Here is a 5,511-nt window from a genome sequence, read left to right on the forward strand (position 1 = left end):
ACAGAGTTGAAAAATTGCAACAGAGACTGCACAGTTCACAAAACTGAAAATATTTGTTATCTGGCCCTTCACAGCAAGAGTTTGCTAACCATTGATCTATAGTGGGTTCAGGCTGGTAAATATATAGCAAAATATGTTCTCATCACTTCTGGGAATGTTTGTAGGTACACCATTTTTAAAAGGCAGTTTGACAATAGATAAGCAAGAGTCCCAATACATTCAAGAAATTTGCATGCATCTCCCAGTTATTTCTGCTGCAGGTGATTCTCAATCAGGGCACATTCTGAGAAATACTGTCCTCTGTTATCTCTAATTGGATACTGTCTCTACTGAAACTTTTTTTGTTTCATGTTGCTGATGCTTCCTAACTTGGAGAAGATTCCCAGGTCTTACTTCCCTGTGCTGGTGTAGGTGAAAAAGCTTCCCTAGGAACTGTTCTTTCAGCACCACACCCCATAGGTCCTGTCAAAGGCAGTTCACACACCTAAAGGCAGTTTAAACACCTGAATGCGGTTTGGGAACCGATGGACCATTCAAGCAAATCCTCAGAACTCTCAGGATTCCCTGTGTTAAATGGCAATAGTTCATATTGATTGCAAATCATACAACTTGGGATTTTTCCTAATTATACTAGAATGCCCTGACTGGTTCTAGATTTTTTTCTTTGAAAAGAGTGCTTTGACCTTCTATGTGGAGGCAAGGATTTATAGTTTCAGAGTCAGGAAAAAGATCTTGCACCTTACAGCATACCATCCTGTTTCGGCTTTATTTTTTTTTTTTTTAAGCCAAAACCCTCACTCTGTTTTAAATTTTAACATTAATTCCAAAGAGTTGAAATTGTGTTCCAGGTGTCAAGAAGGACAAAAAAATCTGGACTGAGATTAGCAATTTAATTAATCTAATTGCTCCCTAGTCCTGTTTCTAAATCTGCACCAGACTGATTTTAGCTAATGTTTCTATGTCTGTCAAAACGCAAACTTTGAGAATGTTCCAGGAAAAGTTAATAATTGAAAAAGAAAAGAGAAAGTCATTGATCAAGTAAAATAGTTCTATACAGTCCTGCTATAAATAGCTTTTGGTTCCACCTCACCAAGGCTGGCAAGGCAAGGATTTGAAATATGGCATGTGGTGCCGCCTAGGTGTTTTAGTGTGGATTACAGAAATTGGAATGAATTCCCTTATTTAAAAAATTTTTGAGAGGGGGGAACAAAGACGGCGGAGTAGAAGGACATGCTCAAACTCCCTCTTGTGAGAACACCAGAATCACAACTAGCTGCTGGACAATCATCGACAGGAAGACACTGGAACTCACCCAAAAAGATACCCCACATCCAAAGACAAAGGAGAAACCACAATGAGAGGGTAGGAGGGGCGCAATCACAGTAAAATCAAATCCCATAACTGGTGGGTGGGTGACTCACAGACTGGCGAACACTTATACCACAGAAGTCCACCCACTGGAGTGAAGGGTCTGAGCCCCATGTCAGGCTTCCAAACCTGGGGGTCCGGCAACAGAAGGAGGAACTCCTAGAGAATCAGACTTTGAAGGGTAGTGGGAATTGATTGCAGGACATCGACAGGACTGGGGGAAACAGAGACTCCACTCTTGGAGGGCACACACAAAGTAATGTGCGCATTGGGACCCAGGGGAAGGAGCAGTGACCCCGGGAGAACTGAACCAGACCTACCTGCTAGTGTTGGAGGGTCTCCTGAAGAGGTGGGGGGTGGCTCTGTTTCACGGTGGGGACAAGGACACTAGCAGCAGAAGTTCTGGGAAGTACTCCTTGGCGTGAGCCCTCCCAGAGTCTGTCATTAGCCCCACCAAAGAGGCCAGGTAGGCCCCAGCCTTGGGTTGCCTCAGGCCAAACAACCTACAGGGAGGGAACCTAGCCCCACCCATCAACAGTCAAGTGGATTAAAGTTTTACTGAGCTCTGCCCACCAGAGCAACAGTCAGCTCTAGCCACCACCAGTCCCTCCCATCAAGCCTCTTAGATAGCCTCATCCACCAGAGGGCAGACAGCAGAAGCAAGAAGAACTACAATGCTGCAGCCTGTGGAACAAAAACCACATTCATAGAAAGACAGACAAGATGAAAAGGCAGAGGGCTATATACCAGATGAAGGAACAAGATAAAACCCCAGAAAAACAACTAAATGAATTGGACATAGGCAACCTTCCAGAAATAGAATACAGAATAATGATAGTGAAGATGATCCAGGACCTCAGAAAAAGAATGGAGGCAAAGATCGAGAAGACGCAAGAAATGTTTAACAAAGACCTAGAAGAATTAAAGAACAAACAAACAGAGATGAACAATACAATAACTGAAATGAAAACTACACTAGAAGGAATCAAGAGCAGAATAACTGAGGCAGAAGAACGGATAAGTGACCTGGAAGACAGAACGGTGGAATTCACTGCTGCAGAACAGACTAAAGAAAAAAGAATGAAAAGAAATGAAGACAGCCTAAGAGACCTCTGGGACAACATTAAACGCAACAACATTCGCATTATAGGGGTCTCAGAAGACTAGAGAAAGGACGCAAGAAAATATTTGAAGAGATTATAGTCAAAAACTTCCCTAAGATGGGAAAGGAAATAGCCACCCAAGTCCAGGAAGCACAGAGAGTCCCATACAGGATAAACCCAAGGAGAAACACGCCAAAACACATAGTAATCAAACTGGCAAAAATTAAAGACAAAGAAAAATTATTGAAAGCAGCAAGGGAAAAACGACAAACAACATACAAGGGAACTCCCAGAAGGTTAACAGCTGATTTCTCAGCAGAAACCTTACAAGCCAGAAGGGAGTGGCATGATATACTTAAAGTGATGAAAAGGAAGAAACTACAACCAAGATTACTCTACCTGGCAAGGATCTCATTCAGATTTGACGGAGAAATCAAAAGCTTTACAGACAAGCAAAAGCTAAGAGAATTCAGCACCACCAAACCAGCTCTACAACAAATGCTAAAGGAACTTCTCTAAGTGGGAAACACAAGAGAAGAAAAGGACCTACAAAAACAAACCCAAAGCAATTAAGAAAATGGTCATAGGAACATACATATTGATAATTACCTTAAACGTGAATGGATTAAATGCTCCAAACAAAAGACACAGGTTTGCTGAATGGATACAAAAACAAAATCCATATATATGCTGTCTACAAGAGACCCACTTCAGACCCAGGGACACATACAGACTGAAAGTGAGGGGATGGAAAAAGATTTTCCATGCAAATAGAAATCAAAAGAAAGCTGTAGTAGCAATACTCACATCAGATAAAATAGACTTTAAAATAAAGAATGTTACAAGAGACAAGGAAGGACACTACATAATGATCAAGGGATCAATCCAAGAAGAAGATATAACAATTATAAATATATATGCACCCAACATAGGAGCACTTCAATACATAAGGCAACTGCTAACAGCTATAAAACAGGAAATCAACAGTAACACAATAATAGTGGGGGATTTTAACACCTCACTTACACCAATGGACAGATCATCCAAAATGAAAATAAATAAGGAAACAGAAGCTTTAAATGACACAATAGACCAGATAGATTTTATTGATATTTATACAACATTCCATCCAAAAACAGCAGATTACACTTTCTTCTCAAGTGCACACGGAACATTCTCCAGGATAGACCACATCTTGGGTCACAAATCAAGCCTCAGTAAATTTAAGAAAATTGAAATCATATCAAGCATCTTTTCTGACCACAACGCTATGAGATTAGAAATGAATTACAGGGGAAAAAATGTGAAAAACACAAACACATGGAGGCTAAATAATACCTTACTAAATAACCAAGAGATCACTGAAGAAATCAAAGAGGAAATCAAAAAATACCTAGAGACAAATGACAATGAAAACACGACGATCCAAAACCTATGGGATGCAGCAAAAGCAGTTCTAAGAGGGAAGTTTATAGCTATACAAGCCTACCTCAAGAAACAAGAAAAATCTCAAGTAAACAATCTAACCTTACACCTAAAGGAACTAGAGAAAGAAGAACAAACAAAACCCAAAGTTAGTAGAAGGAAAGAAATCATAAAGATCAGAGCAGAAATAAATGAAATAGAAACAAGGAAAACAATAGCAAAGATCAATAAAACTAAAAGCTGGTTCTTTGAGAAATCTTCCGACAAACAAAAGTCCAGGACTAGATGGCTTCACAGGTGAAGTCTATCAAACATTTAGAGAAGAGCTAACACCCATCCTTCCCAAACTCTTCCAAAAAATTGCAGAGGCAGGAACGCTCCCAAACTCATTCTATGAGGCCACCATCACCCTGATACCAAAACCAGACAAAGATACTACAAACAAAGAAAATTACAGACCATTATCACTGATGAATATAGATGCAAAAATCCTCAGCAAAATACGAGCAAACAGAATCCCACAACACATTAAAAGGATCTTACACCAAGATCAAGTGGGATTTATCCCAGGGATGCAAGGATTCTTCCATATATGCAAATCAATCAATGTGATACACCATATTAACAAATTGAAGAATAAAAACCATATGATCATCTCAATAGATGCAGAAAAAGCTTTTGACAAAATTCAACATCCAGTTATGATAAAAACTCTCCAGAAAGTGGATATAGAGGGAACCTACCTCAACATAATAAAGGCCATATACAACAAACCCACAGCAAACATCATTCTCAATGGTGAAAAACTGAAAGCATTTCCTCTAAGATCAGGAACGAGACAAGGATGTCCACTCTCTCCACTATTATTCAACATAGTTTTGGAAGTCCTAGCCACAGCAATCAGAGAAGAAAAAGACATAAAAGGAATACAAATTGGAAAAGAAGAAGTAAAACTGTCACTGTTTGCAGATGACATGATACTATACATAGAGAATCCTAAAGAAGCCACCAGAAAACTACTAGAGCTAATCAATGAATTTGGTAAAGTTGCAAGATACAAAATTAATGCACAGAAATATCTTGCATTCCTATACACTAATGATGAAAAATATGAAAGAGAAATTAAGGAAACACTGCCATTTACCACTGCAACAAAAAGAATAAAACACCTAGGAATAAACCTACCTAGGGGAGACAAAAGACCTGTATGCAGAGAACTATAAGACACTGATGAAAGAAATTGAAGATGATACCAACAGATGGAGAGATATACCATGTTCTTGGATTGCAAGAATCAATATTGTGAAAATGACTGTACTACCCAAAGCAATCTACAGATTCAGTGCAATCCCTATCAAATTACCAATGGCATTTTTTACTGAACTAGAACAAATCATCTCAAAATTTGTATGGAGACACAAAAGACCCCGAAGAGTGAAAGCAGTCTTGAGGGAAAAACACTGAGCTGGAGGAATCAGACTCCCTGACTTCAGACTATAACACAAAGCTGCAGTAATCAAGACAATATGGTACTGGCACAAAAACAGAAACATAGATCAATGGAACAATATTGAAAGCCTAGAGGTAAACCCACACACCTATGGTCAACTAATTT

This window comes from Mesoplodon densirostris, chromosome 3 (assembly GCF_025265405.1).
Source record: "Mesoplodon densirostris isolate mMesDen1 chromosome 3, mMesDen1 primary haplotype, whole genome shotgun sequence".
Taxonomy (NCBI): domain Eukaryota; kingdom Metazoa; phylum Chordata; class Mammalia; order Artiodactyla; family Ziphiidae; genus Mesoplodon; species Mesoplodon densirostris.